At 39.2% G+C, this 12552-nt stretch overlaps 1 protein-coding gene across 1 annotated transcript in view; it reads right to left on the bottom strand.

Moving 5' to 3' along the window:
• The window catches only part of KIF13B (kinesin family member 13B), a 250412-nt gene that overhangs the window by 202877 nt on the left and 34983 nt on the right, over window positions 1-12552 (bottom strand).

The following is a 12552-nucleotide window of genomic DNA, read 5'->3' as shown; positions in this document are numbered from 1 at the left end:
TGTTTTAAATATATTTTCCAATCTCTACAAAAAGTTCAAGATTTTATGTTTATTATTTACAACAAAGTTGATGAGAAAGGTAGTAAGGGTCAGAAGGGTCAGAAGCAATTGTTTTAGTAAACTGCTGACGTAAACTGATGATGATTATTCTTCTCTTAATAGAAAGAATATATAGGATGAATTTAGGAAATATATTTGTACAAGAGCTTAAACTTCTTCAGAATCTATTGCTTTTGAGACCTATGATTTTGAATCTAAATCTTGGTTTGGGGGTGTTTTTGTTCCAACTGGCAATAACCGTCAGTGACAAAAATCCAGCAGATAAATTAACCTCATGCCCCTCAAACAAAGACCTACAAACAATATAAAAAACAGTATTTACTGAGTTCCCATTGACTACACCAGATTATCCTTGGTGCTAAGAAGAAAATTAACTGAGATAAAAGTAAGATAGAAAGAGGGAACAAGGCATAGTGAAAAGAGGACAGACTTCAGTCCAGAAGACCTGGTTTCAGGCCTCACCTGTGAAACATCCTGGCTTTATGACTTTGGAGAGTCACCTCTCCTCTCACCTAAACACACTGCAATGTTCATCAATCAATAAGCATTTCTTAAACCTTACTATGTATGTCCCAGACACTGTACTAAACTCTGGCTATACAAAGACAAAAGTTAAATAATCCCTGCCCAAACGAATAATTCCAGTAACTTGCAAGGCTATCGATGACGAGAAAGCAAAGGATTGGTGCCCCCCACTCCCTTCTGTTGAAAAGCCTAAGGCACTCTGTCTCCAGGGTATAAAGCAAAACTCAAGAATGACAGATGGATAACTTAGTGCAGCGCTGGGATCCATGAAATATTCAAAAAGCCAAAGAAAAGGGCCCAGAAATTTGAGTGGAGTCTTTATAGAAGATTTATGAAAAGACAAGCAGACAAACCACACAGGATGAGTCAGCTTCTACACTGTGCAATCTACACTAAAGAATCACTGATCAATAAAAGAGATAGTAACTGATTAGATGAATCTCGACCATGGTTTAGGAGCTGCACCTACTCATAATCTTCTTAAAAGCTGACTTTTAATTCACCTCAAAATTGAAGTGCCTACCAAGTTTCCTCAAACTGACATTCTTTTTCTCCCCTTCCTTTCAAACCCAAACCCCTAAAAAAAGCTGTCTATACTACTTTCCCCCACTTCCTCTCCTCTCACTTGCTCCTCAATCTCCTGACATCTGGCTTCTGACTCAACTGAAACTGCTTATTCCAAACCCACCAATGATTTCTCAATTGCAAACTCTGATAGTATCTTCTCAAACCTTTATCCTTCCTGTCTGTTCTGTAGCATTGGATATTCCTCTTTGGATTTGGATCTCCTGCTTTCCCTTGGATCTCCTAACTGTCTGACCAATATTTCTCAGTCTCCTTTTGCTAGATCTATACTTGACCCCCAACTGTGGATGTCCTCCAAGGCCCAGTCCTGGGCTTTCTTCTCTCTCTACACTCTCATCATTTCTCACGCAGTCAGTCTCCTTCCTATACAGAAGACTCCCAGATTTATGCAACCAGGCCTAGTCTCTCTCTTGAGCTCCAATTCTGTATTACCAACTGTCTATCAGACATTTAGAAGTTACATTTCAAACTCAACATGTCCTAGAAGAACTCATTGTCATCTCCCCCAAATCAACCTCTTACAAACTTCCCTATGATGCCATGGTCAAGTGCACCTCATGCTTCCAGTCAGTCATCCAAATTCCCGACCTGCGTGTCATCATCACCTCCTTACTCTTACTGACACCATACAGCTAATTAGCTGCTAAATCTTGTCAATTCTATCTCTATAATACATTTCATCACTTCCATCACTTCTTGTCTGACCTATAGCAACAGCTTCCTAATTGATCTGCCTGCCTCAGGTCTCCCCTTCCTTCCCCAACTCATCCTCCACACAGCTGCCAAAGCATACCTTTGTCACTCCTAGTTCAACAAAATCCAGTGGCTGCCTATTGCCTATAGGAACAAACATGAAGCATAAAATCCTTTCATAGCTGGGTCCCACCCTACCTTTCCAGTCTTATTATATATATCTATTACTTCTCTTCATGAACTTTGTGGTCTTAGCCACACCCTCCATACCTCTGCCTCCCCCATATGCCTTTTCTGATTCCATAAAGGCTACCTTGTATTTACTATATGTATGCATATGTGTGTATGAAGTTTATATTATATATTTTTGTATGTACTACTATGTGCATGTGCTGTTTCCTCCAACAGAACGTAAGATCCATAAGGGCAAAGACTATGAATTCCCAGTGCCAAACACATAGCAGGAATTTAATCAATGCCTGCTGATTGAAGGTCACTGTGGTGAGTGCTGGAAATTCAAGTTTGGTTAAAATGCAGTCCATGCCCTCTTGAAGTTTATAACTTGATAACAGAAGATTAATGGGAGGTATCATTAATGGCTGGGAGAAAACAAGGAAGTCTTCACAGAAGTGTCCTTTGAGTTGGGCTTTAAAGAATGGCTAGGAATTCACAGAGCAGGAAAGACATTTTAGAAGAAGGGACCAGCATGAGCAAAGTACCAACGTGGGATGATAAAGAGTGTGTTGCGATAACAGAGCGCAACCGAGTTTACCTAGGTCAGAGAAATATACTCGGTGTGTTGTCATTAGCAAAGTTTTAGAGGGTAAATAGAAAGTAAGACTCTACATAGCTATGGGCTACTAAACAATTTTGATTTGCGGTAAACCCCTGGTTGGACTAGTTTAACATTGGGAGGGTGACAACTTCCTAGAGGACTAACCAACAGCTAAAAAATATCTCTCAGTCCACCAGCTCAGTCTAACAAAATCCCCTTTAAGGATAAGAATACTTAAGAAAATTTAAATATTGGGCAGAACCTTAGATACCATCTGATGAATCTAACTTTACAAATAAACTAAATTTTAGAGAACGTAAGTGACTTCCTCAGATCATAAAGTTAATAAATGACAAAGTCAGGATTAATACAGGTTTTCTGACTACTAATACAGGGCTCTTTCCAAACCACCAAGCAACATCTTAAAATCTAGGGAGACTTAAACTTATTTATTGATCATCTTGTTCAGACATTACTGCTAATTGCTTTAAGCAGAAAAATGGGCAGCTGAGATTAAATCTGTAAAGGGGAGTTTTGAATGTGAAAGACAGAAGGAGGAAGACAAAGGCATAGCATAAGATAGATGCACAAGACATCTGTCTTGGAGATCACACTACTCTAAAGGGAATTCACCTAGGAATGTCAAGCACCTTTTGCATGTTTAGCCTGAGAAAGTAATGCTACGTTTACAGGTAATTCATAAGTATAAAGAAACAAAAATTCTAGGTGGCTGAAGAATTAAATAAGGAAAGATAGGAAAAGGCACCAGAAGTAAGCAGGATAGATGCTCTATGGAGGACTTAAGAGAAAAGCATGAACAGGAATGAGAACAGGTGAAAAGAGTGATATGTACCAGTGGAGAAACTGCAGACTGATGAAATAACAGATTTCACAGCTTCCTTCAAAATCTCCTCAATTCTTCCAGGGAATACTGCAATAGTCTCCTGCTAGTCTACCTGCTCCAAACTGTCCTCCACACAGTTGACAAAACAATCTTCCTAAATCACACATTATGTACTCCACTGCCCAGGGATCGTCAGTGGTTCCATAATTGCTTCTAGGAGAAAATGCAACCTCCTCACTCCATTATTTAAAGCCTTTACAACAGCTTAAAATTACCTCATATTTGATTCCGCATATACTGAAATGGATATATTAGCTCTCACAATAAACTATAAGCTCTCAAATTTTGCTTCCTAGTGATTTCTGCCTAACAAAAATGTTTTTCATTATAGGTAGAATTACATAAATGGAGATATCAATAAAAACTTATTTTTTAAAAAAGGAACTATGTAATTGTTAGTTACTACTTACTCTAGCCACCACCTTCAAGTCATGACTACATCTGAACCAATGGAGTGTTTTCCAAATGTTACATCATGTTGTGACTCAGCTTTAAATTATATTTACTCTGATCAACAGAGAAAGAATTCTGTCTCAGTTTTTATCTCCAGTGTAAGGCAGGAGAAAAGGTGGGAATATTTTTCAAACTCACACAGTTATTTGTTTTATTTTGGATCTGCACAGTAATTTTTTACTTTTCAAAGTGTTATTTCATATATATTATCTCATGTCATTCATACATTAAAGAGGCAGCCTTTGAGCTACAAAACCTAGGCCTACTGATACATACCGACTACTGGACCTTGAACAAACTACTATAAATCAGTCAGTCAATAAGCTTATATTAAGTGCCTACTACGCACCAGGCACTGTGCTAAGCTCTAGGGATACAAAAAAGAGGCAGAAGATAGTCCCGGCCCTCAAGGAGCTCACAATCTAATGAGGGAAACAACATGCAAACAAATCTATACAAAGTAAACTACAAACAGGAAAAATAGGAACTATTTAAGAGAGGTAAGGCACCACAATTAAGAGGGGACAGGGAAAGCTTAGGTTGGCAGTAGATAAAGTACCTGGCCTGAAGTTAGGAAGACTCATATTCCTGAGTTCAAATCTAGCCTCAGACACTTACTAGCTGTGTGACCCTGGGCAAGTCACTTAATCCTGTTTGCCTCAGTTTCTTCATCTGAAAATGAGCTGGAGAAGGAAATGGCAAACCACTCCAAAACCCCAAATGGGGTCATGAAGAGTCAGACATAACTGAACAACTGAATGACTGAATAATAAAAGAAAACCTTCCTGTACAAGACGAGATTTTAGTTGGGACTTGAAGGAAGCCAGAGAAGTAAGAAGGTAAAAATGAGGAAGGAAAGTATTCCAATAATAAGAATCAGCAAGAGAAATGTCCAAAGCCAAGAAAAGGAATGCCTTGCTCATGGAACAGCAAGGATGCCATATCATTTGATCAAAGAGTATACAGCAGTGAGCACGGTTTAAGAAGAATGGAGAGGTAGGAAGGAGCTAGGTTATGAAGGGCTTTGAATGCCAAGTTGAGGATTTTACATTTGATGCTGAAGGCGATGGTGAGAGAAATGATTATTTCTCTCCCATATTAATAGCCTATTATTGAATTAGGACCAAGGTTTTTCCCCTTTTCTACCCCCTCATTCAGAAATGAGTAGGTTATTCAGGCAGCCTTTGAAGTACAGGGCTGATAATGAGAGGGAAAACTCAGATGCATTCAAAAGGTAAAGAAATTTTAGTTTAGCTGAATTGACGGATTCCAGGCCACTGTATTTTACTCAGACAGGTCTGAGAAAATGTGGATCCTCCCTTTTGTCTAGATTACCCTAGACGGCTGATGTGAATATAGGTTAGTCTCTTTAACCAAAATGTGAGACCAGAATCACATCCCTGGTCACATTCTCATTAGAATAAACCCATCTCTCATTATAATATTTATTCTCTCGTTACCGGTTAACCAATCAGAGTTGACTGCCACCCTCAGGAACATCCACTCTTCTAAGGGCACAGAAGCATTGAGTGGGTTCCATGAGGGGTCTCTGGCATTCAAGAATGTCACTGACCCCTTTTATTAATTATATGCTGGCATGAGTAATAAATGATTAATTACCCAGAAACCATGTCTCTCAGATTTTTTATATGTCACAACAGGGAGCCAATGGAGTTTACTGATGAAGGTGGGGAGGGGCTGACATGCGCACATTTGTACTTTAGGAAAATCACTTCAACAGCCAAAGGGTGGATGGAATGGAATGAGGAAAGACAGGGAAACCCATCAGCAGGTTATTGCAATAGTCTTAAGATAACAAGGGCCTATTCTGGTGAATAGTATCAGTGTCTGAGGAGATATGGGGGTATATTTGAGAGATGTTTAAAAGGCGAAAATGACAAGCCTTGGCAACATACCGGAAATGGGGGATGAGAGATAATAAGGAGCTGAGGATGACTCTTAGGTTGAGAGCCTGGGACACTGGTGTAAGATACGATGGCGGTGCCCTCAGCCAGCAATCGGAAGTTTGGGGGGAAAGGGGGAACATTCTGTTTTGCATGTGTTGAGTTTAAGACATCTACTAGACGGCAGGAAATGTAAGAAGAGAGATCAGCAGAGAGCTTAGGGCAAAACAGGTAGATTTCAGAATCATGAGCAATTCAATTTATGGGGGGTGATGAGATACCTACCGAGTGAAGAAGTATAGAAGGAGAAGAGAAGATGGCCCAGGACAGAGCCCTGTGAGACACCTACAAGTTAGAGGATGGGATCTGGATGAGGATACAGCAAAGCAGAGCAAGATGCGGTTAGACAGATAGGAGAACTAGGAGAGAATATCAAGGAGGAGAGGTTGATCAACAGTGCCAAAGGCTGCAGAGAGGTCCAGGTCTACTGCGCTACTTACTGCACCACCTGGCTGCAAGTAGGAGAGAAACGTACTCAGGGGTGGGCAACCTGTGGCCTTGAGGCCCTCTAGGTCCTCAAGTGTGGCCCTTTGACTGCATGCAAACTTCACAGAACAAATCCCCTCAATAAAAGGATTTGTTCTGTAAAATTTGGACTCAGTCAAAAGGTTGTACCAAAGGACCTAGAAGGCCACAGGTTCCCCACCCCTGGACTAGATGATCTCTTTGGCTTCATCCAACAAACCTATGGTCCCATGATATTGGTGGATTTTATTCTAATATTTGTTATAATTCAAAGAGGTATCAATACCAATATTTGATCTCTGGCCATAACAGAACAAACATACTTTAGAATAGACCCAAATATGACAGAGTTAAGTAAGCAAGAGAAGCAACAAGATAAGGATGCTGAGCAAATGAGACAATTTTCATTTGTGGTATTTGCAAAATCTAATCTATGTTATATAAATAGCCCTCCTGGGAAATCACATATAGTTCAAAAACAGAAGGCAGTGGTGGGGGAGGTGGGGAGGGTGAAGGTTAGCATGAGCAAAGACAAACTGGAGAGAGCAAACAAGGACAAGAGCTGAAAAGTATGACTTTGGCAGGATAATGTGAATAAATACATGCTTAAGATCATAGGATCTTAGAGCTGGAAAGGACCTTAGAGATTATCTAGTCCAGTGGTGTCAAACTCAAATAGAAACAGACCTCTGTGGACCACAATTAATGTAGAAAAACAAATGAAGATTATCTACGTTGTACTGCATTTTTATTTATTTTGTTAAACAATTCCCAGCTATACTTTATTTCGGCTCAGGCCCACTCAGGAGTTTTGCAGGCCTATGCACAACCTGCAAGTTTGATACCTCTGTGTGACCCACTTCATTTTGCATACAGGGAAGAATCTGAGGCTGCCAAAGAGGAGATGATTTGCCCAAGGTCACACACAGGCAGGACTAGAATCTGAGTCTTAATATTTTGTTCAGAACTCTCTTCAGTAACTTCCCACTGAAAGAAAGCATAATAAGCTGCTTTGCTTTTTGAAAGATAAAACAAGTACCTAGAGGGACTGAAGAAAGCATTACTAGTCAGTCTTTTTTTTTTAAAGCTCCTATAAAACCCAATAGAGAATACTTTCCATTTTCTCTCCTTTATTTCAAATATCATTTTGATGCTAGCCTAGTTACCTTGCATTCTTTCTAATACTTACAAAACAAAACACAAGTTTCTGTAAACAGAGAGATCCAAAGTCAAAATCACCTTTAGGGGAGATGACTTTCATTTATAGCATTTCAAAGTATCCCATACTCTACTTGCATCATTTATTCCTTTTAAAGTAAGAAGACAACCTTGAACACTGAGTGCCAATAAAAACAACAGCTCGTAACTCACCCCCACTTCCCTCAATACTAAAAAGAACTGTAGGAACATTATGCAAGTTGCCACACTGCAGAGGAAAGTCACAACCCTGAGGCAGACACATAGGTGGTTTCTATCTAGGGGGTGGCAGCCATCACACCAGGTTGAGTCACTGTGGTTATTACCAATTAAAAGTTATACAAATACCCAAGTGTTCTCAATAAATGAAAAGTGAATGCAGGTCCAACTTCACTGTAACAGACTCCAGGGGTCTTTTGTTGAACAGATTATGAGAAATTATTAGCAATCGACTGGGTTATAGAAGTACTTTAGTTATCCACACAATGCCACACACAAGTTGTCATAGGATTTGGACTGAATTTATACAGGAATGCAAAGAATCTACTTGAAAGTCAAAACCTTGGAGTCTTCCCAGAACTGTCTTGTACCACCTGAAATGACAGCTTGGTCATCCTGCTCCTTTTAGCACCAGGCAGAGAATCCCCAATTCCATGGCCTTTCTACAAATTATAGGAAATTTTGACCCCAGTAAGTGAAGCACAGATTTAAATTCTCATTAATTCTTAAGCGCAAATCTTCATTGCACATACTCAGTCACAAGGAACAAGACAGGAGAGCAAGGTTTTAGGAAAGCAACCACATCCCAACAAGGCACAATGCATGGAGAGTCTTGTACACAAAGAACTCACCATCAGGCACAGTGAGTAAAGAGAGTGCAAAGTCAGCCTGTTGTCTGCAGCCAAACACAAAACAGGAAAGGTTCAGAGGCGAAACAGGTCAACTCTAGTCAATGTCCAGGAATCCAGATCAAACAGGGAGGTACAGGCAGAAGCTTTGTCCAAGTATGGATAATGTCTAAGACGGATATTAGCATCCAGTGATCCACAACAGGCAGGAAAACACAGGCACAAATGGAATGTGTTCATACAAAGGATCACAGGATCTGGAACTGGCATCTGAGACAGCATTTATGACAAGTGGCACGTTGCAGTGGTCAAAGGGTCAACCTGCAAGTCAGGAAAACTTACTTGCATGCAAGTCCTGATTCAGAATGTTAAATCAATTATCAGATATCCAGCAAAAGGACTTACTCTCACTTATACCCCTAACATGTGCCACCCAACTGACATTTAAAAATGATAGGAGTTGGGGTTTTTTTTGCAGAATAAAAAAATAAAATTTAAATTCAATTATTTTAAATTGTACAACACTGTTCATCAGTATTTTTTAAAGATTCTAGTTTTGTTGAAAGATAAACTTACATCTATCATGTTGTGTCCTCCATTTCTAATTTCACTGTCCTTCTAAGCATATCTGGTAGGGACATGGGGCCTTCCTACTAAGAGAACTCATCTGCCTGAAGCCCTCCTCTCTCTCTCCCCATGGGAACCCCTTCTTGTCAACCACGGCAGGAATCAAAGGAGAAACCAATCTCTTCCTCAGGGTTTAGTCATTACTTGTCCGTTCCCCGCCCCTCCCCCCATAGGCATCTGTTCTGATCAGCATGTTGGCAGAGCTGAATTATAACTTAGCTTTCTTCTACCCTTTTTGTCTTCTCTATAGATACACTCAACCTTTACAAACATTTTCTATGTATCTCATTAGCCATTCCATGAGAGGTAAGAAAACTGGTAGCACAAGCCAACCCACTTTATTTCACAAATTCTGCTATGGTGGTCCCTCTCACAATTCTATCCTCCTCAGTAACAAATAACAATCATTCAGAAAGTCTTTTTCAAGCACTTCTGTCATGCTTAGGATAGTGCTGGGTACTATAATGGCACAGAGATTAGAAATATCTATGCATAAATGAACCATCTGAAGAAAGCAGTATAGTGAAGTACTCATTGTGATGCATATAACGAGTACAATAGAAGGAATTAGAGAAACTACACAATCAGTATGGACTGGAATTTCTAGGGAAGGCTTTGTGGAGAAAGTGGGACTTGATCTGGGCTTTCCAAAATAGCTGGCATATACAGATGAGTAGAGAGGCAGGAAGGTCTTTGCAATGGATGAGGGGATCATTGTGAGAAAAGCCATCTGCTTTGGGAGGACTGGAAATCAGCAGGGCAGAAAACCCAAGTTCTCTGTACTCCACTTAGAAGAAAAAATACTTTGCCTGAGAATTTCATTATAGCTACTTTTTAAACACTCTCACCTAAGAATAAGAAGGAAGGCTATAGTTATGAAGTTTATTTTACTTGGCTTTTTAAGAACATTCACATGCACTATCATTCTCTTTGATTCACCAAAAATATTACTATTGGCCTTACTTTGTCAAACCCCCACTTACTTTGTTTTGCAAATATGGATTTGAAAATAAAATCTCCCATAGTCATCAAACTTCAGTGTCTGAAAAGGTCTTTAGTTAGCATCTAATTTAACTCCTGCATTTTATAAGGGAGGAAACAGTCCCAGAGAGATCATAATCACAGCAACTCTCATTTATTGAACACTTTAAGGTTTGTAGTATACTCATAAAATCTCTGGGAAATAAAACAATTTGCCCAAGGTCACAAGACCAGTTAGTAACTGAGGCAAGCCCAGAATCCAGGCCTCCTAAAATGCTGCCCAAGGTTCCTTCTGCTGTACCACACTGTCTCAGGCCCTTGTACCAAGCACACGCTAACCTACACAGTGATCTGCCAGGGGTCAGACTGCATGATCTATTGTATCATCAGACAAAAACCAGAGTGGCTAAGTGTTTTGTTCATCAAAAGTAAAGTACCATTAAGTGTCTATTGGGTTAAAATGCTTTTAAAAAGATTCATGATTTTCTTTGCTGCACTGTGTGATGTCACAATACAATAATGCAAAGGTATTACCAGTATGCCCGATCCAACCACACTGGACAGGCTGAATAATCAGTTTGCATTCTTCATTCCCTATCTTTTAACAGCTTCCAATTCCTGTTATCATTGTTTAAAATCTTTTAACCCACATGGCTAAAATCTAATGAAAAAATTATATTAATAAATAAAATGCTGTGTAATGTGACAAAAACTATAGATCAAAAGAAACCAGAAGCACAATGAATCAGACAATTAAAAAAAGCTTGCCGAAAGCAAATGTGTAACTAACAGACTCAGCGAGAAGAAAAGTTACAGAAAATACAATAAATTTCCATTTCACACATGTAGAGACTATACTCAACTATACATAAAGGCAATAATAGTCCCATGTGAACAAATAGCAAGATCCTCACAATGTGACTTCAACCTAACCTTCCATCCAGATATTTTACATTCCTTCCCTTCATCCACGCACTATCTTCAGGCCAAATTGGCCCTTTCTGCTATTCCTAACTCCTCATTCTGTCTCTGTACCTTCTTGACTTGGTCTCTTAGAATCCTTAAAACCTCCTAAGAAAGCCTTTCCACATTCTCCCAGTTAACACTTTCTTCTCTCAGGTTATAGATTTATTTACCTATTCACTAATTGGAAGCCCCTAGTAAAATGAAGGCAGGGGCTACTTTTCATTTTTTTTTGTCCTTGCTTCCCTAGCACTATGCCCTGCACATACTTAGGGCTTTATAAATATTTGATAAATTTGTCAGGATGCATAATGCATTCTTTCTTCCTAGTTGAAGTGCCACATACTAGCCCTCCCTTCAGCCTGAGATCCATTCCCATATGCCAGGTATCAACCCCTGGTACCTCCTCCTTTTCTCTCCCTCACTGCTCAACCAGGACCTACTCATTCAGCTGAGCAGTTAGTCAGGCAATGTCACCACTAAAACTAACTTCCCCGGTCAGTTCTCTAAGCTGAGATCCAAGCAATTTCTTTCACTTCTTTTTGTGATTCATAGTTCTTAACACAATGAAGATGGTAATAAAGGTGGCAAGATATTACAAACAGTTTAGCACTATGGTACTCACCACATGAAATTGTGCAAGGCCCTGTCGGTCCCTGCATATACATTCCACAAATCCAATAGTTTTTTTTTCCTTTTTTAGAGGCCAGGAACTGCTCACTTATTCTTCAATTACAAAAATGAAGATCGTGTTTGGAACAAATAATATATAATTATGCGTCTTATCACAACAGATAACTACAAGCCCAGCATCTCCCAAATCCCCCCTCATACTTTTAAGTTTCCTTTAGTGTATGGTCTTCCCCCCATTAGATTGTAAGCTCTCTGAAGGCAGGGGCTATCTTTTCTTATTTGCATCCCCAGTGCTAAGCAAAGTGCCCAGTGCTTAGTAGACACTTAATAAATGTTTACTGAATTAAAATTTTCACTTACTTTTTGCACTTCACTCTAAAGCTATCCAATATTTAGTTTGTCTCAAGTTTATTCTTTTCTTAACTGGGTCTCCTGTCATAAAAGAAACCTGAAAATTTAATTCAAAAACTAAGTTTTATTTTGAAAATATTTTCCCTCATTTTCTTCTCCCTCTTTAACAATCCAATTTTAAGAAAAAAAACTAGCATCTGTACCTAATACAGAATATGGTTCCCCTCAATGCCAGATCTGATAGAAAGCTAAATACGTGAAATTTCTCTGCGCTAGCACCAACTTCAGCATAATTATTCATATTAAGGTATCAAATACAGTAAAAGCACAAAAACATCAATACAACAGAACCAAAAATAAGGCATCTACTTTACAAAATGAGTTGAAGCCATAAAGTGGTTCAGATACTATGACTTCCAGGAACAGACCACAGTACAGAGATTCGCACCATTAATCACTATGTATCAATGTTTGCATACCTTGAAATTCTGAAAATAATTTTTTTACTCTAATTCTGAACATTTTGTC

Source organism: Phascolarctos cinereus, unplaced genomic scaffold, assembly GCF_003287225.1.
Source record: "Phascolarctos cinereus isolate Bilbo 61053 unplaced genomic scaffold, phaCin_HiC Scaffold_2;HRSCAF=192, whole genome shotgun sequence".
Taxonomy (NCBI): Eukaryota; Metazoa; Chordata; class Mammalia; order Diprotodontia; family Phascolarctidae; genus Phascolarctos; species Phascolarctos cinereus.
Note: the sequence above shows the minus strand (reverse complement) of the source record. Positions and strands in the feature narration are given on the sequence as shown.